The sequence below is a fragment of the Schistocerca piceifrons genome, chromosome 1 (assembly GCF_021461385.2).
Source record: "Schistocerca piceifrons isolate TAMUIC-IGC-003096 chromosome 1, iqSchPice1.1, whole genome shotgun sequence".
NCBI lineage: Eukaryota > Metazoa > Arthropoda > Insecta > Orthoptera > Acrididae > Schistocerca > Schistocerca piceifrons.
This window is the reverse complement of record NC_060138.1, coordinates 581,970,260-581,991,872: the sequence shown is the minus strand read 5'-3', so window position 1 is coordinate 581,991,872 and position 21,613 is coordinate 581,970,260. Positions and strand designations below refer to the sequence as shown.

At 45.2% G+C, this 21,613-nt stretch overlaps 1 long non-coding RNA gene across 1 annotated transcript in view; it reads right to left on the bottom strand.

The window, feature by feature from the left end:
• Positions 1–21,613, bottom strand: part of LOC124804925 — a 443,647-nt gene that overhangs the window by 151,919 nt on the left and 270,115 nt on the right. Inside the window, exon 3 of the long non-coding RNA XR_007017384.1 lies at positions 10,020–10,029. This is a non-coding gene — a long non-coding RNA (uncharacterized LOC124804925). The remainder of the gene's footprint in view (positions 1–10,019; positions 10,030–21,613) is intronic.

Sequence of the window (21,613 nt, the reverse complement as noted above, 5' to 3'; positions counted from 1 at the left end):
GCTCGATCGTCTTCTGAAATTGCACTGTACTCAGCCGAACAGAGAAGTTCTGGCAGCGAGATGAAGTGGCAAACGTCGGATACCAGAGCAGAAGACACGGCCCCGCAGTAGGGGAGCACTTGAATTTAGGACGATATCCGGCGGATCCACAAAGCGGACCGCCGGATGGCGACCTAACGAAGGTCAAGGTCCGGCCCGGGCCGCACGCCCCCTCTGCTCGTAATCAAACGGGGGAGGGGGTGGAGGGGTGGGGGTTAAGAGGGAGGCGCTCTGGCCGGTCCGGATAACTTGGCGGCCAACGGGGCGTGAAATCAAAGCGGCCGGACCGCAGCGCCGCCAAGACGCCGGCCGGCATCTCGGCGGCGGAGGCGCCGCCGCCACCTTTGAGCGCCGGCACGCCAGCTATGAGGCGCCGGTGCTCAGCGACCTCCTGCAGACTGAGGAAAATTCACAGGGACACCAGTAACTCTACACGACATTACGCAGTCGCCGCGAAAGTTTAGTGTCATGCTGTCGCAGTACAGCTGTGTAACACTACCGCATTAGAACTACAGCAAGTTTGCGATTATTCGGGTTCAAGGTACTGCGTACTTTTTCCCCTCCATGTTATGTCAATAACGGTACCTTTTCTTCCATAGACTATTTATTTTGTATATAGAAATTCTTCCAATCCATATGTGGCATACAGCAAACCAGTTCTTAACAGTATTGCTTAAAAACAGTCTTGGTTGCAATTTTACTTTTTTTTTATTTTTCAACGACGCGTTTCGCCTTATTTAGGTATCTTCAGGTTATCTAGAAAAAGATAACCTGAAGATGCCTAAATAAGGCGAAACGCGTCGTTGAAAAATAAAAAGGCATCTTCAGGTTATCTAGAAAAAGATAACCTGAAGATGCCGAAACGCATCGTTGAAAAATAAAAAAATAAAATTGCAACCGAGACTGTTTTTAGCCAGTACTTTTTCGTATATGTTTTAGAGTTTTGTATTCGTCACAGTTAATGCAGAATACTTTCTAAATAATTTTGAACAATTTAGGACCTATTGATGTATTTATGATTTTTCCTCGTGTGTAGCCACAGTTACATCAAACTTACAGAAACATAGAACCGTCATTTGACTTCATTACTCGTATATGCTTTATTGTACAATCTATTTTCAGCCTTAGGCCGTTTTCAAGTCTTACAAATGTCAAAAATCTCCCGACATTTTTGGTGGAACATCAATCGTTAAACCATATATCTCTGGTTATATAAACCCGGTATTTCGTACATAAAAGTGAGAACCTGTGATTTGGTCTTCCTTTTTATTTCACAGTCTTATCCTTTTAGTAAGTCACGCAACTCCCTAATCAATTAACTTACAACAAAAATGTTCTCCGTTTTCCTTACAAAACGTCAGGTTTTTATTACCAAAGATATATATCTTAACGACTATTTATGTTCTACCACAAAAGACGGGTGATTTTTGAAATTTGTAATACTTGAAAATCGCTTAAGTCTGAAATACAAATCGTGCAATAAAGTGCATAATATAGTCAAACGGCGATTGTATCCTTCTGTGAGATAAAAAAATTTGCTGCACAAGATTTTCTAAAATGCTTCCTCAAATGCAGGTACTATTCGGTCCCACACACTTGAAGGAAACCAAATTTTTCTCAGGTATGTACGACATAATGGCTGCGATATTACACCTATTTCATTTTGCGCGTTAACATGTTAACCACAAAAAATAATATTAAATTTTGTACTTTAAATTTTTCAATATTTTCGTAACCAAACACGAGAATATCTTCAACAAGAAACAAGAAAGCCTCAGGATGAACGGATCCAATATTCCCGTGCTGTAGCGAACGACCTTTTCAAATAGCAATAGGAGAACCGCACCGGGAGTAACCATGGAAAACCTCTTGGACGTTGACGCACCAGGTACGTTCTAAAATCTGCGGCCGCGAGCTCAACTCCAGTCCACCACCAGCAATGGAGGGTGAAGTTGGCAACGCCGGCCACTCCCGCTGGTGAAACGTCAGGAAAATCAACAAACGAACATCGGCCGACGAACCTGCTAAGAAGTGGCCTCAATTTTGTGTCTTTGTTATCACTATTAACATAAAAGTTCGCATCATCAAAAAACGAGCCATGTTTAATTTCTTCCCTGAAGAAATAATGGCTTCAATCCGCAATCGCGCGACTACTACGGTCGCAGGTTGGAATCCTGCCTCAGGCATGGATGTGTGTGATGTTCTTAGGTTAGTTAGGTTTAAGTATTTCTAAGTTCTAGGGGACTGATGACCTCAGATGTTCAATAGTTCTCACAGCCATTTGAACCATTTTTTGAAGAAATAATGCATTTTCCTCTGAATAACATGGACAGCTGTGTTTGTAAACTGGTCACCCCTATTGTCTTTCATCGAATTTACTGACGTTTAGCACCGGTAGTATTTTTTGCACATTAAAGAATATATACATCCACAAACATCTGTGGCACCTATGGAAGAAGCTTTCAGTAGGGCGCATAAAAATAAGTACAGATGCTAGAAACCTACAGTCTTATGAACGTGTGCATTATATACCCCATACAGAATCGGATGATGTGAGTGTTTTCCATTTGTTTTGCGAATTACTAATGGTTTTCTATATTTGAAATTAAGGGCGGATAGCAGCATACACGATGCTAGCTTTAAAAGATAATATTTAGTGGTCACTTTTCATTCTAAACCCAATGAAGTACGTATCAATTTAATCGGGAAAGACTACCGAATTTAAAAAAGTTATAAAAATGTACCCGAGTGCATTACGTGTTTCCGCCTCTCCCCAAATGAGAGTGACCGAGCACTGTCGAACATGATGATTTTGGTGTTCCCTGTGTTACGGCGTAGGAAGGCATAATGTTGCGTTGGCGTACTGACCTCCAGATCTGTGAACACGCTACACTCACCAGCCAGTGTTATGGCGACACTCTACTCCTTCCCTACGTGCTTCTTTTCAGGGCTGCTGTCGGCCCTGGGTTCATTTTTACGGAAGACAATGCACAATCGTATCCAACAGCGCAGGTGGGAGATCTATTGGAATGGGAGAATATTCGGCGAATGGACAGGTCTGCCGGTTTTCCCGACTTCAGTCCCATGGGGCACTTGCAGGGTGCGTTGGGGAGACATTACAGCACGTCCATGTGCACCGATGACCATCCAGCACTCATCAACTGCGCTGCTGGAGGAAATGAACGCCTTACCACAAGAAATCGTTGCCATCCTTATGGCAGCACGTTGCAGTGCAAGCACTGCCGCCCGCAGTGATCACCCATGCTATTAAAAACCATGTCCCGCCTTCTGTAATGTCCAGAGGACCACCATAAAATTGTTCAAGTTGACTGAACAATAGGAAATAAATCTCCTAAACGAATCTGCGGTCAATATGAATGTTTGAGAACAAAGTTCGCTTAGTGTATTTCTTTTATTTTATTTTTACTCGGAAATTTTTATTGGGAAAAATCAAGTAAAATCGTTTTTCTGTATTGTTTACACATTATTTCATTTAAAACTCTACATTGGGCTCATTAATTTCCTATTTTTAATTCTATCACACGATTTTTCATTTCGCAACTATTCTAAAGAATACTCAATTGTTGGGATTTATTGAATAGAATTATATAGCATCTCTGGTATTATTATAGCATACAGTAGAAACTTTTTTTTTACATGTCTCTTTTTCCCAATGGAAGTATGTTAATTTATGATTCTACTGCCATGAGACTGAAAGAGACGTATTCTAAGCGTTTTCGCTTTCAGGAAAACGAAAGCACTTAACGTGATATTATAGCATTCACAGGTTAAGATTTCTCTCTCTCTCTCTCTCTCTCTCTCTCTCTCCCTCTCTAATTGCGCTATCATGTGAAACATAGCACGAAAGCTCCGTGTAATATCTTGTCCTCCGAGACACTGAAGCACCGAAATTTCAAGTTATATGTACAGGATGCTCCTAAAGTCCTTTAACATTTCAGTCTTATCGTTAAATTTCTTGGCATTTTTGCAAGTGATATAAAGGAATGCACACACTAAAAGAAACATCTGTCGTTCATGATCTACTCCGTCAGGGACTACCTAAGACTCACATTTCCTAGGAGATGGATTGGCCGTGCATCGCCAAGTCTTTGGACTTCCAACCCGCCTGATGTAGCTCCAGTGGACTTCAGTATTTCAGTTGGTGAAGAAGAATGACTTTCTTTCATTTAATACACCTAGGACTTGATAAACCCCGGATGGTATCTGTTCTTTCGGATATGTTAAGTCTACGTCTAACCGGCAATTGACCTTCTTCTTCTGTGCTGGATGCACACGCATTGTCCGAACTCTTACGGGACGGTAAGATTGCCTGCCAAGTGTAATGGGCAGAAGCACTCCGAATGTAGTGTGTGGGCATTAAGCTGGGAATGTGGGTCTCACGGGCAGTGTGCAAGAGATAAACCCATGTAGTCGCACTATCCTCTGTGCCCTCGGTGGCTCAGATGGATGGAGCGTCCGCCATGTAAGCAGTAGATCCCAGGTTCTAGTCCCGGTCGAGGCACACATTTTCAACTGTCCCCGCTGATATATATCAGCGCCTGTCGACAGCTTGGGGTCTTGATTTAATTATCATTTCATTCTAAGAGTGCTGCATGGTCACCGATGATGTCCGAAAGAACAGATACCATCTTCATATATGAATGGATGCAGGTGATCACAATGAATGCTTACGTGCGTGTCACCTGTCAGAGTCGTATCTAGACGTATCAGGGGTCCCACATCACTCCAACTGCACACGCCCAACACCGATAGAGAGCCTCCACCAGCTTGAACAATCCCCTACTGACATTCAGGGTCCATGGATTCATGAGGTTGTCTCCATGCCCGCACACGTCCATCCGCTCGACACAATTTGAAACGAGAATCGTCCGATCAGGCAACATGTTTAGAGTCGTTAACAGCCCAATGTCGGTGCTGACGGGCCCAGGAGAGGCGTAAAGCTGTGTGTCGCGCAGTCATCAAGGCTACACTAGTGGGCCCTCGGCTCCGAAAGCCCATATCGATGTTGTTTTGTTGAATGGTTCTCACGGTGACAGTTGTTGGTGGCCCAGCATTGAAACCTGCAGCAATTTGTGGACGGGTTGCACTTTTGTCACGTTGAACGATTCTCTTTAGTCGTCGATGGTCCCGCCTTTGCAGGGTCTTTTTCCGGACGAAGCGATGTCGTAGATTTGATGTTATACCGGATTCGTGATATTCACGATGCATACGTTAAATGCACTTCATCGCTACCTCGTAGATGCTCTGTCCCATCTCTCGTGCAGCGACTATAACACCACGTTGACTCACTTAAAACTTGTCGTGTGACTAGGGTCTCCCGTCTGGTAGACCGTTCGTCGGATGCAAGTCTCGATTTGAAGCCACTTCGGCGACTTGAGCGTCGATAGGGATGAAATGATGATTAGGACAACACAACACCTAGTCCCTCAGTGCACAAAACTCTGCTAACCAGCCGGGAATCGACCCCGGGCACTTAGAATTGACATTGTGTCGCGCTGACCACTCAGCTACCGGGGGCGGACACTTAAACCTTGCCGGCCGTGGTGGTCTAGCGGTTCTAGGCGCTCAGCCCGGAACCGCGCGACTGCTACGGTCGCAGGTTCGAATGCTGCCTCGGGCATGGATGTGTGTGATGTCCTTAGGTTAGTTAGGTTTAAGTGGTTCTAAGTTTTAGGGGACTGAAGGCCTCAGCTGTTAAGTCCCATAGTGCTCAGAGGCATCTGAACCATTTGAACCTCGCGTGGACAACGTTTAAACGATAGTCCAGTACCGTCTAGCCAAATTTGTACACAACTTTGCAGTGTCCTAGTGTTCGATTCTAGCATCTCCTTACCGAGTATCGGTGAAACAAAACAGCGCTGTTTGTCGAAGAACATGAGTCGCGAGCACACGGAAATGCACGTTGTAACGGCTACATGTGAACCGCTACATGGCTTGAGACAACAGTCACATACTCGAAACATACTTTGGTGCCCTTCCGACACTCAGGGAAGATCAATATAAGATTTATCATTCGGAATTATGTTATATTATCACTCTAAGTATAGTCTGCGAATGTGAATTCGGGTCGTCTGCTGACATATGTGTGGGCAGCCTGCTGTGGGTTCTGTGAATGTGGAGATGCAGTTTAGCCAACCACTGTATTAAGTAGAGTGCGACTGCACTGGACCAGAGAGACATAAGTTCCCCGCGTGTTAGCAGGTCCCGTTAGGTTGGTAAATAGCCGCCGTGAGGACTCTCTGAGCCATTCCGGCCACCGTGTGTGGATCCTGGACAAGGGGAGACGGTTAGGCATTCCCTACTGAGACTCTGGTGAGTATAGCCGCTCTGCGTGATGGCCCCTAGACTCATCTTAGGAGAGATAGTCAGGTAGAATAAAACTGCTATTTCCGTTTTGTATTACGGATGAAGGGCCAGCATTCCATATAATCGTACTATTAAGTAAAGTGAGTGATTAAGAAGTATTTTCATGAATTTTAGAAAATACATGTTGTTGTTATAGAAAATTTGTAACTTTGTTTCTCAAATGGCTCAAAAAAATGGTTCAAATGGCTCTGAGTAATATGGGACTTAACATGTGAGGACATCAGTCCCCTAGAACTTAGAACTACTTAAACCTAAATAACCTAAGGACATCACACACATCCATGCCCGAGGCAGGATTCGAACCTGCGACCGTTGCGGTCGCGCGGTTCCAGACTGAAGCGCCTAGAACCGCTCGGCCACACCGGCGGGCTCTTTCTTTCTCACAGCAACGCCATATTTCCGTTACCATTCCAATAAAGTTATTCAAACCTTCAACCCAAAGTTAATCAATAAGCAGAAATTTTGTGTAGTGATGTTTGCTCGCACAAACGGTCCGAGGCGCATTCCACAAAAGATAGGTGCCATTTTCAGATTGAGGATACCTGCCAAGGTTTTGCGGAGAGCTCGTATCATGCAACGTGTGTCACTGGGAGGCCCCCGGGGTGCGGCGTCGTGTCACAGTATAAGAAGGCAATACAGAGTGGAGCGGGTAACGGGCAGCAGGCAGTGCCGGCGCGGTGGCTGAGCTGCGCACCAGAAATGATTTATGTCGGGAGACGCGGCGCGCGGCCACACGGCCGCGCCGAACAAATATACGATCTGGACACAATCCAGCGACGTCACGCGACCGTGATATGTGGCCGCCGCTGCCCGGACAATGTATGTCGATCGCTCGCACAGCCCTCTGTTTGCCCGGCTATGCCCGCGTCCGGTAAATACGACGGCCGCTGCTGCAGGAGCACGTCTCCGTGTCGCGCCGCAGCGAGTCGACCCGTGTCGTCACAGCCTGCGCCCGTGAGTACAGTCTCCGACCACCACAGTCAGCAAACACCGCGAAATACACCAGGGGGCATTAAGAGGACGGCAGCGCACTGTTAACCTTCCTTTGTTAACGTGGCACTATTTTGCAAAACTTGTAACGCGGGCTCCAGTGGATCCCCATAGTACACTACTGGCCATTAAAATTGCTGCGCCAAGAAGAAATGCAGATGACATACGGGTATTCATTGGACAAATATATTATACTAGAACTGACATGTGATTACACTTTCACGCAATTTGGGTGCATAGATCCTGAGAAATCAGAACCCAGAACAACCACCTCTGGACATAGTAACGGCCTTGATACGCCTTGGCATTGAGTCAAACAGAGCTTGGATGGCGTGTACAGGTACAGCTGCCCATGCAGCTTCAACACGATATCACAGGTCATCATGAGTAGTGACTGGCGTATTGTGACGGGCCAGTTGCTCTGCCCCCATTGACCAGACGTTTTCAGTTGGTGAGAGATCTGGAGAATGTGCTGGACAGGGCAGCAGTCGAACATTTTCTGTACCCAGAAAGGTCTGTACAGGACCTGCAACATGCGGTCGTGCATTATCCTGCTGAAATGTAGGGTTTCGCAGGGATCGAATGAAGGGTAGAGCCAGGGGTCGTAACACATCTGAAATGTAACGTCCACTGTTCAAAGTGCCGTCAATGCGAACAAGAGGTGACCGAGACGTGTAAACCAATGGCACCCCATACCATCATGCCGGGTGATACGCCAGTATGGCGATGACGAATACACGCTTCCGATGTGTGTTCACCGCGATGTCGCCAAACACGCATGCGACCATCATGATGCTGTAAACAGAATCTGGATTCATCCGAAAAAATTACCTTTTGCCATTCGTGCACCCAGGTTCGTCGTTGAGTACACCATCGCAGGCGTTCCTGTCTGTGATGCAGCGTCAAGGGTAACCGCAGCCATGGTCTCCGAGCTGACAGTCCATGCTGCTGCAAACGTCGTCGAACCGTTCGTGCAGATGGTTGTTCTCTTGTCTTGCAAACGTCCCCATCTGTTGACTCAGGGATCGAGACGCGGCTGCACGATCCGTTACAGCCATGCGGATCAGATGCCTGTCATCTCGACTGCTAGTGATACGAGGCCGTTGGGATCCAACACGGCGTTCCGTATTACCCTCCTGAACCCACCGATTCCATATTCTGCTGACAGTCATTGGATCTCGACCAACGCGAGCAGCAGTGTCGCGATACGATAAACCGCAATCGCAATAGGCTACAATCCGACCTTTATCAAAGTCGGAAACGTGACGGTACGCATTTCTTCTCCTTACAAGAGGCATCACAACAACGTTCCACCAGGCAACGCCGGTCAATTGCTATTTGTGTATGAGAAATCGGTTGGAATCTTCCCTCAAGTCAGCACGTTGTAGGTGTCGCCACCGGCTCCAACCTTGTGTTAATGCTCTGAAAAGCTAATCTTTTGCATACCACAGCATCTTCTTCCTGCCGGTTAAATTTCGCGTCTGTAGCACGTCAACTTCGTGGTGTAGCAATTTTAATGTATGTTAACTTGCTGCATAACTATAATATTAATAACTAGGTAATTTAAGACAAATTAATGTAAAAGAAACCACACAATTTGTGAAACTGGATCAATTAATGCTTATTTGAAGAAATAACGCACTTTCTTCCATTAGACGAAAGACAATACCTACAGCTATTTTTACACAATATAAACTGAATATTTAGTGATTCAACAGTCCTCATCTGATGACTCATTACAACTAGCATTTAGACACTGATCAACGACTATAAGGAAACGTTTCACGCACATGTTTTCCACATTGTTGACAAGCAAATTGAGTTTTTATATCGTTATTTCTAGGCCAGAAGATGCGCCCCCTTTTCGCTGCTGGCACTACTTCTTGTGCTGGTTTGTCATTAACAGCAGATGTTGATCCACTCATTTTTACTGCCCTTTGGCGAATTTCTCTGCGTAGGCAATCCAATATTGCCCTGTTCTTTGGCTGGTCTTGCACCAAGCCGAATCCAATTCCCCAAAGAAAATCCTCCCTTGCCATTTTAAGCATGAGTATGCGAATTTACATCTACTTGTTAGGTATCATCTTGCAGCGAAAGTGTTAATGTGGGCGTCTAGGAATTTCCCAGCCACTAAATAACTGTGAAATGGTAATAACAATGAGCAGCACTAGAATGAAAAACTGGTGAACGGAAATAAACAGATGGTGAGAGAGGATTGGTAGACGGCAGGCAGTGTTGCCAACTTTGGTCATTTAAACTGAGATGAACTAAATGTGCTGGGAATCTGTCGGATCACACGTTAATAATTAAAGGTTAAGTTGAAGGGCGAATATGCATGGAGCTTCTATGAGAATATTTTTTTACTGCGCATTTTTAATAAAATGATTTGTGAACATCTGATCTCAGAATTTGCTCCAGACGCTGTATCTAGAATTATAGTTCGGATTTTCCTTCAAAACCAATTCTTCAGACTTTATAGATATATGTGCATGTATATTATACATATCCGTGATGGATAAGGTAATGACCGAGCGTCCTCTTACCCTCTCATAAGCTCTGGCGCACATTTGTCTGAAAGCACTCTTACGGCAGCAGTCACTCACCTAGGCCCACCTGGAACAGAAGAGAGAAACACATAATCAGAGATGGCAACTTGTCGTCGCGCGCCGAGTGGAGCACTATCTTAGCGGAGCAGCCAACTATTTCATTAGAGACGCGCATGCCACTGCCACCGCCGCCCCAGTTGCACGTAATTAATGCGGCGCTGCGCCGAGTGTTTAATTATATGTAACACTAGATCACAGGGCAGTCAGCGCGGCGCCGCCGCCGCCACACCCTTCTTGCCCTCGCCGCGGCAAGTGTATTACGTTTCAGGGAAGACCGCCACAAAAACGGACCTCGCTCGGGTTACCGGCCCGGAGGGCAGCGGGGAATCGTCAATGAGGGTTTGTCGGCGGCTCCAACCACCCGCCGTTGTAATACCACTCCACAGCGAGCAGTGTGTACACAAGAGAACCACATTATTATGACCGCCCTCTACATCGGGCAGTTGAATACGCACGTCACGTGATGTGCGGGGCGACCCAAAAGCCCATTCGAAAATACACTCGTTCACGGTATGCTCGTAATGTAGGTAGGAAGTTAAACTTGACACACATGCCTGAAATGTCATGGGATTTTAATGAAACTAAAAACGAGTGCAAAAACCGGCTAATGGATGGCACTGGACAGTACATATATGTCTGCACAAAGTGTAGCCACCGATTTTGTGACACGGAATGCATTTGCTGTGTGGGCACATTAAAAAATGGGGGAAGTTGATAATTTGTTGTCTAAAATGTTGTGGACCGACGAAGTCCATTTCACACTCCGAGAGTTTGTCAACACCCACAACTGTAGAATTTGGGCTCCCGAAAATCCTAGAACTGTTGTGGAAATTCCATTGCAAGAGAAAAAAGCCACGGTGCGGTGAGGATTTACTACATCCGTGGTGATCACACCCTCCTTAGAGGAAATGCCGGGTGCTACCTAGCGTGATTTATGTGAGGTACGCCGTTATATTACAGGATCGCATCATCCCTCGCCTGGTTGGTAAACACCTGCTGGAAGGCAGGACTTTTATGCGGGATGACACTTCACCCTATATTGCTACACGAGTGAAAGATCTCCTGCGCACATCGCTTGGTGAGGACCACGTGCTGAACTGCTTCTTCCATCATGCTTGGCCTCCCAGATTCCCAGACATCGGTCCGTGCGATTATTGGTTATAGAGTTACCTACGTCGCAAATCTACCGCTATCGTCCGACCTCATTACAAACGCTAAAAGACATTATGCGACGGCAGTTTCTCATATGCCGTACAGTGAGGTTCACAATATTCTTTTTTGCTGAATAATGGCCGATATGTGCAGCATTTGTTATAAAGATCATCGTCTTTGCTAATCAATTGTTAGGCTAATTATTGTTTATGTATCAGAAGAAGCACCATGTCTATTTTTTTTATTTCAATACAACCTCCTGTCATTTCAAGGAAGTGTGTCAATTTTTAAGTCTGTACCTGCATTATTCCGTGAAAATTGAATTATCAAATGTTAACAGGCCTTTGGGTCTCACTGCATACTCGTAAAGTATATGTATAAAGAAAAGTATTGACTGTCAGACTGCATCCTACTCAAATTAATCGAATGTTTCTCTAAATCGTATATTTCCACTAAACTCGAAAAGAAAACCACTTCGTCTCCACAGCTAGTACTAATTCTTGAATACTCCCATACCTGTTCATATTTGCCATATTTTTGCCACTGGGCTTTAGTGACTCCGTCACATTTAACAAAAATGTTTAAGTCAACTGCTTTCATAATGTTGGTATTGAGATTCATCTGACTGGTCATTAACATTAACCCATTAATACTTCTTGGTTGACGGCTGTGTCATAGTGCGCTAGCAATCAACATTTCCTTGAGGCGCCTACCAGAGGACTTGAGACCTCACAGAAATGTAGATTTCTACCATAATGTAGCCATCAACCAAGAAGTGTTTATTGACTGTTGTTAATGATTAGTTACACTAAACTGCTCTACTTACCTAAAATTCCCCCTTCCTGCTATAAACTAAACAAATAAACCACATTTTACTCCAAACTCCAGATGATGTAATCTGTCCCAAGCGTACTTTCGTAGTAGTAGTCCTGTCCACCTGGCCTGTTGATGATTTTCGGCTTTAATATCCCACCCCAAGTACTATCACGGTGCAACCATCGGAACTTCGTTTCACAGCACGTGGCAACTCTCGCTGTTTCAGCTTCCTAAGGTCACAAATCAACCCCCAAGGTTTTTCACCATCCGGACATTCCGTGTGCGTGCTAGCGGTCGGACGTAAACACCCAACCACAAAGTTCCTAAACATTTCCTCTTGCCACGCCGCTCTTTTCATCCGCACCAGGAGGTAAACATAGTGATTTTGCGTACATGTCTTCTGCCAATTTATTATTAAGGGATAGGAAATCCTTGTAGGAGTCCACGATTCTTACTTATATTAAAATGTACTTTCCATCTACGCAGGTAGCAAAATAATTTTCATGTTGCGGACCGAGCCATCTCTTGAAGCTAACTTCTGACCTCAAACATATAGGGGCTCAGAGTAACCATGAATCATATCAGTAAGAAACTCTTTTATTCTCATTAGCTGTTCATTTTAATCCGAGCTCTATATGTTTTGGTTCACATATTTCCGTCATAAGATAGCATGAGCTGAGAACTTGTAATAAATGAACAGTATTAAATTTGTTTTAAGATCTAGACGGGGAGTTCTATTTTTTTCTCAAAATGTAAGAAATACAGCTGAATTCTTACTAAAAAAAAGTAAATAAATAAAAACAAAAAACTAATCAAAACCACACACACACGCATTTTTCAGTTCAATTCAATTATCATTAACAATTGGGCAGGCTCGTATACAGACGCCTGCTCATGTTTCTCCTACGATTGTTTGTCGACGCCTATCCATAGTCTGTGGTAAAAATTTCTTGGGCTGGTATGGGCGACGTGGTCGAAAACAGTGTTATGTTTTTGCGTGTCCTATGCCTACTGTTGTTAGGCTACATATTACGCGGAGCAATGAGCAAGAATCAATTTTCAATTTTGAAGACCTGCTCAAGTGTAGAACACCACGCATCCACGTCAGTACTTGGACCACATGGACACAATTATGAGGATTGACAGATCCAAGCTTAAGCTTCTGCGGTAGTTTAGGTAAACGGTTTATCGAAATAGGTCTCGAAAATTTTAATAATCAGAGATAGGGTCTTCAGTTCAGGCAATATTCTGGGTTCAGGGCTCAGATCATGGAGATCTCCTCGGCTACCGCATTCATCAACATACAAAAGCATATGGGACGCACATTTCACGAGACATAGCTCCGAACATTAGAAAACAATCGAGAGTCAAAATCTGCACCCAACATTGTTGCAAACAGTCACATTTTAAACATGAAAAATGTCTCGCAGTCTGCTTGAGATCAAAGCAGCAAGCACATGTAAGAGGAGAGTACGCAGAACCTGACGAAGATCACTGTCAGTCTTGAAATACACTGAAGTGAGAAAAGTTATCAAACTCATCCTAATAACATGTCGGACTTCCTTTCCCCTGCATAATGCAGCAACTCGACGTAGTACGAACTCAACAAGTCGTTGGAAACACTTGCAGAAATACTGGGCCATGCTGCCTCCGTAGCCGTCCATAACTGCAAAAGTGTTGCCGGTTCAGGATACTGCGCACCAACTGACCTCTCGATTATGCCCCATAAACGTTCGATGTGTTGTTTGGAAACATGAAGTCCATGAATGGCTGCAAATGGTCTCCAAATAGCCGAATATAACCATTTCCACTCAATGATCGTTCCAGTTGGACCAGAGGATCCAGTACATTCCACGTAAACACAACTCATGCCATTAAGACCCACCACCAACCAGTTTGCACAGTGCCTCGTCCGTGGCTTCGTGGGGTCTGCGCCATCACTACCACCCTACCATCAGCTCTCCACAATTGAAATCGGGACTCATGCGACCAGGCAAAGCTTTTCCAGTCTTCTTGGGTCCAGCCGATACAGTCACGAACCCAGAACAGGAACTGCAGTTGACGTCAGGCTGTTAGAAAAGTCACTCACGCCTGTTGTTATGCTACCACAGCCCACTGACGCCAAATTTCGCCGAATTCTCCTGACGTCAACAAAACACTGACTTCTGCGGTTATTTCGAGAAATGACGCTTATCTATTAGCACCGGCAACTCTACATATAAGCCGCTGCTCTCGGTCGTTAAGTGAAGCCTGTCACCTTCGGCGTTGTCCGTGGTAAGAGGTAATGCCACGAATTTGGTTCTCTCGGCACTCTCTTGACACTCAAAATCTCGGAATACTGATTACCTTCAACTACTATCTCGCATTCAGAGTCTGTTAATTCCCGTCGTGCGGCCATAATCAGGTCGGAAACCTCAGACGAATCATCTGAGTCATGGACTGTGCGGCTGGTCCCGGCGGAGGTTCGAGTCCTCGCTCGAGCATGGGTGTGTGTGTTTGTCATTAGGATAATTTAGGTTAAGTAGTGTGTAAGCTTTGGGACTGATGACCTTAGCAGTTAAGTCCCATAAGATTTCACACACATTTGAACATTTGAACAATCATCTGAGTACAAATGACAGCTCCGCCATTGCACTGCCCATTTATAAGTTGTCTGTGCCATGCTAACGGCATCTGTATATGTGTATACGCTATACCATGACTTTTGTTACATCAGTATAATAGTCAACTGGCCGGCCGCTGTGGCCGAGAGGTTTTAGGCGCTTCAGTCCAGAACCGCACTGCTGCTGCGGTCGCAGGTTCGAATCCTGCCTCGGGCATGGCTGTGTGTGATGTCCTTAGGTTAGTTAGGTTTAAGTAGTTCTAAGTCTAAGGGACTGATGACCTCAGATGTTAAGTCCCATAGTGCTTAGAGCCATTTGAACCATTTTTAAATAATCAACAGAATTTTACGCCCCAACACACTCCGGAAATTAAGCCTTCTATGAATCACAAAGGACAATTCGGGTGAAACAATATTACCGTACTTTTGGTCTAATTTTAGATATCACTAACCCTTCCTATTTACACTATGTAATCCATCCGCAAGAAAATTGAAGACAGTAAGAGGCACATTTTCGGAAACCGGAAAAAAGGTGAAGGCTTTTCCTGTTCCTGTACCAGCAGTTCAGCTGAGGTAGCGGGAAAATCAAGAGCGAGGCAGCTGAGTCTGCTCTCTGCCGCTCTCTTTGCGGATTTTTCGCCGAGAGCAAATAACAATAGCAATGAAGTAATTAAAGCGAGCCACTCGACCGTAAACGCTCGCGTGCGTACCGAGTCTTTTAATTAATTCTTGCCGCGAGATCGATGGGGGGAGAGGGCGCCGGGCGGCGGATCCCGCCTTGCTGCTGGCCATTAACGCAATTGTGGGCGAGTGCACCGCCTGCCTACCTGGGCCAGCGGGCACACGTCATTACTCCGGCTGCGTCTGCCGGAGCCGCCCGCATGCCCTGCAACAACCTGCCCTCGCAGGACCCTCATTTCGAACGTTCCGAACACCGCTGCACGTTAGGCTGCTATATTTTTGAGACTATTGTTTTAATATTGGTGTAAGATTTTGCCGGCCAGAGTGGGCGTGCGGTTCTAGGCGCTACAGCCGAGAATCGCGAGACCGCTACGGTCGCAGGTTCGAATCCTGCCTCGGGCATGGATGTGTGTGATGTCCTTAGATTACTTAGGTTTAAGTAGTTCTAAGTTCTAGGGGACTGATGACCTCAGAAGTTGAATCCCATAGTGCTCAGAGCCATTTAAACCATTTTTTGTAAGATTTTGTTTTTACAAAAGCAAATATGTTGATAACGACGGCCTCATAAGACACCATCGATTACTGTTCCTGTATAAGTGTGAACTAGTATTCTGATCCTTTCGCTGTTGAGTGCGCCGTAACATTGCGCACATCATTCGAGGCGCTGCGCACAGGAGTTTTCGCGGTGCTGGACACGTTAGCGCTGAGCACTTGTGCTGAGTCGTTATTATCAGAGGCTTTTCCGTGTTTATTCTCACCAATAACACATTTAAATAAATTATACTTTGAGTATTCTCTGTTGTTGAAGATCCTAAAAGTACACTACTGGCCATTAAAATTGCTACACCAAGAAGAAATCCAGATGATAAACGGGTATTCACTGGACAAATATATTATACTAGAACTGACATGTGATTACATTTTCACGCAATTTGGGTGCATAGATCCTGAGAAATCAGAACCCAGAACAACCACCACTGGCCGTAAAAACGCCCTTGATACGCATGGGCATTGAGTGAAACAGAGCTTGGATGGCGTGTACAGGTACAGCTGCCCACGCAGCTTCAACACGATATCACAGTTCATCAAGAGTAGTGACTGGCGTATTGTGACGAGCCAGTTGCTCGGCCACTACTGACCAGACGATTTCAATTGGTGAGAGATCTGGAGAATGTGCTGGATAGGGCAGCAGTCGAACATTTTCTGTATCCAGAAAGGTCTGTACAGGACCTGCAACGTACGGTCGTGCATTATCCTGCTGAAATGTAGGGTTTCGCAGGAATCGAATGAAGGGTAGAGCCACGGGTCGTAACATACCTGAAATGTAACGTCCACTCTTCAAAGTGCCTTCAATGCGAACAAGAGGTGACCGAGACGTGAAACCAATGGCACCCCACACCATCACGCCGGGTGATACGCCAGTATGGCGATGACAAATACACGCTTCCAACGTGCGTCACCGCGATGTTGCCAAACACGGATGCGACCATCATGATGTTGTAAAAAGAACCTGGATTCATCCGAAAAAATGACGTTTTACCATTCGTGCACCTAGGTTCGTCGTTGAGTACACCATCGCAGGCGCTCCTGTCTGTGATGCAGCGTTAAGCGCAACCGCATCCATAGTCTCCGAGCTGATAGTCCATGCTGCTGCAAACGTCGTCGAAAAGTTCGTGCAGATGGTTGTTCTCTTGTCTTGCAAACGTCCCCATCTGTTGACTCAGGGATCGAGACGTGGCTGCACGATCCGTTACAGCCATGGGGATAAGATACCTGTCATCTCGACTGCTAGTGATACGAGGCCATTGGGATCGAGCACGGCGTTCCGTATAATGCTCCTGAACCCACCGATTCCATATTCTGCTAACAGTCATTGGATCTCGAACAACGGGGGCAGCAATGTCGCGATACGACAAACCGTAATCGCGATAGGCTGCAATCCGACCTTTATCAAAGTCGGAAACGTGATGGTACGCATTTCTCCTCCTTACATGAGGCATCACAAGAACTTTTCACCAGGCAACGCCGGTCAACTGCTGTTTGTGTATGAGAAATCGGTTCGAAACTTTCCTCGTGTCAGCACGTTGTAGGTGTCACCACCGGCGCCAACCATGTGTGAATTCTCTGAAAAGCTAATCATTTGCATATCACAGCATTTTCTTCCTGTCGGTTAAATTTCGCGTCTGTGGCACGTCATCTTCGTGGTGTAGCAATTTTAATGGCCAGTCGTGTATAAGCATTAAAGTCGAAGTTTAAAATAATCTTAGTGGGTAATTAGTTTGCACATACATTTCATAATAGTGAAGCTCCTTATAATACCCTAAAACGCAGTTGTCTTAAAATATCACTTTCAATATTAAGTGATTTCAAAATATTGCGTCTGTCTTCTAACACGAAAGTCTTGATCCGTTTTCAAAACGACCTTTCTCCACTCTGTATGTGATGATAAATGATAGGTACATTCTTACCTAAATGTTAGGAACAATCTTTGACGTTGTTTTGAAGGAGAAGTTTTGTATATTCACCTTTCGTAAGTGACAGCTTTTTCATTTCTGTAGTATCTTCCGAAACAGTGTGGTAAAAGGACTTGAACTGAAGCATTTCATTTCCCAGTTGCTGCAATTATTTCGTTATTTATTCTAAATTTTGTGGTGTGGGGTACTTTCGGTACGGATCCCAAGGCTGCGGACTACATATGCTGCGTGTAAATGCAGCTCTGGTTCCTTGCCGATGCTGTTACGTTCCCCAATAAGTCCTGGGCTAACTATTTTATCATTCTCCATTGGAAGTGCGCTAGTTATTCGTCTCCACTGGTTACGCCGTTAATGCCACGTTCAACGTCACAAAAGGAAAATAGAAAAACACTCGTAAGAGAACTGCAAGCCAGTGAGCCGTTGCTGATATCTTCTCTTGACATTCCCCTGTCCCCGCAATGTTTCGCCGTTCTCCCGGCTTCAAGGTCAGCTAGTTCACTTGCAACATCGGACTGCACGCAACCAGTTGCGAAACTGCCCCTCGTAACAGCGAAGACAAATGATCACTGTCTCAGGTGTGGCAGCGGTTATTTATTTCCTCCACTTTTGTCACCTTTTCTGGCACTACAACCGTCTTCAGAAGCGAAGCTACTACTCTAATACGGTGATTTTACAAACTGTCTATGTTGCATGGCACATTACTCATGCTGGCGGTTTAACTGCCACTCATAAACAAGGATTCAAAACAGCAACGTATGCCGCATTCATTTTGTTGTGAAAATGCTATTACGAATAATTGGTATGAATTACAAGAAATCAAAGGCATGCGTCACCCATCACAGTGAACACTACAGCTGCTCTTCCACTATAAAAACACTAAAAATGTTTTTTCATGTACGTTGCACACTGTGTTAAGAAACTGTCACTTCATCCACAGAACAGGATTGCTACAAAAATGTTTAACAAATATAGATATGAAATACTTAATAAATAACAATGTTATATAGGCAATTCAGAACCTAGATACAGTCACGCAGTTTACTGTAGATTTTTGATCATGATGGTTTCTAAAGAATGGTATTCTGATTCTCATACGTAATTTCAGTGATTGCATCTTCGGACCCACCTAATACTTTTCTTTTTATACTATGATTTACATGCTAAACTAACCGTCAGACATGGATTGTGGCGCGTTTGTAGTGATTATGATACACAAGTTTCACATGTTGTTGACAGCCTTCTTGTCTGTGCCGCATCTAATGAACTTACAGTAGACGTCAGGTAAAATCTCAGTCTTCTTTTTCTTTTCTTGTTACTGTTGACATAAACTGTGTATGATTTCTAAACAGCGGTTTCAATAAATAACATCATGTAAAGCGGCATTATTTTCCTGTTTGGGAAAACAATGCTACATAAACTGTGTGTGATATACACTCCGGAACGTCGAAAATAGCGTACCACGAGGGAAGAAAGGTAAAAACACGAAATTCTGCAAATAAATATAGTGAGAGCCGATACGCAAGTGATCCACGTTTGGTGCGAATGCGCATGCCCACAGACCTTGAGTGGCGCTGAAATCGGGCAGAAGACCCTATTTGCAGGGCGCATAGTGCAGGAGTCATACACATGACGATCACATGCCAACTCGAGAAGGACGTTAGTAAGTGCAGAATGCCAGGTAGACGTGTCGGATGACAGTTATGTCAGTTCGAGAGGGGACTAATCATAGGCATGAAAACCGCAGGCTGCTTGACTCGCCTTGTGCTCCATCAGGTCGATCGGCGGGGCGTTACGTCAGAGTAGTGGACACGTGCGACGTGAAGGGTCTGGAGCGACCAGGAAGACGGCTATGGGAGAGGATGGAAGGATGGTGCGGTAAGCGATCAGGGAGCCTACAGTGACCGTACAAGCAGCTGTACGGGTGCCTGCCGTTCCAGTTCCACAACCTATTTCCAGACGCCTTGCGGATGCGAATTTACAATCCAGGCGCCCTTGTGTACTGCAGTTAACTTCGGGACACCGGCGACTCTGTCTACACTGGTGCCAAAGACGTGGACTGCCACATATTGGCAAAAAGTTGTGTTTAGTAATGAATCCCAATTCGTTTTGGGGTAGATGATAACCGCATACGGGTGTGAAGACAGGCTGGCAAACGGTACAGTTCCGGCCACGCTGTAAAGCGCCAAAACGCCCGCACAGCCGGCGTAATGATTTATGAGGCAATAGCCAACGATAGACGGTCCTCTCTAATTGTAGTACGTCGAACACACACGAGCCACCGTTATGTTGATGATATTCTTCGTCCCCAAGTGGGATGTTTCACACATGGTCTACCAAGGGCACTTTTCCAGCAAGATAATGCTCGTCCGCATACAGCTCGCGTTGCTCAAGACTTGCTGCGTCCGGTTCCGGCTCTCCCACGGCCGGCCTTATGTCAGGACTTGTCCGCAGTAGAGCTTGTGTGGGACCAGCGGGAACTCCAGGTGCTGCCATGTCATTCTTTACATTGTTTGGAGGTGCTGCTCAAGACTTTTTTTTTTTTTTAAATTGTGGTAAGGTCTTATGGGACCAAACTGCTGAGGCCATCGGTCCCTAAGCCTACACAGTACTTAATCTAACTTACGCTGTGGACTACACACGCACCCATGCCCAAGGACTCGTTCCTCCGACCGGGGAGGGGGGGGGGGGGTAGCCCCACGGCCGTGACAAGGCGCCCTAGACCGCGCGGCTACCCCACCCGGCGCCTGTTCAAGAACTGTGGGCTATTCTGCCTCAGGACATCAGACGTCTAATGAACTCGATGCTGAACCATGTCGCTCCAAAAGATGCTCCAACGCGTTATTGATGTTGCACTGTATTTGTCTACTTGTACGCACTGTATTAGTTCATTTTTCTCGATTTTAGGATCAATTGAACTCACATCCGTGTCAACACGTCTAATAAATTTCATCAAACGCTCTCCTCTTGAATTGCTATTTCAAATGTTGTGGAGTGTATAAATGTCGATTTAAACAAATACTATCATACAAAGGGGCAAACATTTTGCTGTCTGGGTAATATTTAACGTTATCATCTAAAGACAGACTGGAATGATATTCCATTGTAATGACGTGCTTCGCTGGTGGAAATAAGAATGCAATGATCTGACATTTGTTAATGTTCCGGTGAAAGTTTTGGTCATAATTGCCACCTCATGTTCTAAATGTAATGTCAAAAGCATCACTTCGACACGTGTTACGTGAATTTTACACGGTAATAGAGGTGCCAGGATAACGAGATGATCGTCCTGACTAGAAACAGAAATACAAATTCACCACGTTAAGCTGCTGACCTACTGTCTGTATCGCATCCACCTTATAGCCCCGGTATTGCACCCTGTGATTTCCTTTTTTATTCCCATCGGGGCATTCGATTCGAGACCTCTGAGGCAGTGCTCAAGAAAACTAGGCGATTCTCAAGAACCTGACAAAGAATGGCCTGCACCATGTATTCGAGAACTGGCAGAGCCACTATAAAAAGTGCATTCAGCTAGGAGGGGAGTACTTTGAAAAAGATAAAGTAAACAATGAAATGGAGTAATAAACATCTGTGAAAACAAGTCAGTCTCAGTTATTGTTGACTAGCCTTCGTAGTAGCCCGACTCTAAATTGCGTCTATATCTTCCTTTAATACGACCTGGAGGAGATCCCAAACACTCGAGTAGTAGTCAAGAATGGGTTGCACTACTGTTCTATATGCAGTCTTATTTACAGATGAACCAAGCTTTTCTAAAACTCTCCCAGTAAACCGAAGTCGACCATTCGCTTTCCCCAGTACATTTCTTACGTGCTTGTTCCATTTCACATGGCTTTGCAGCGATACATCCA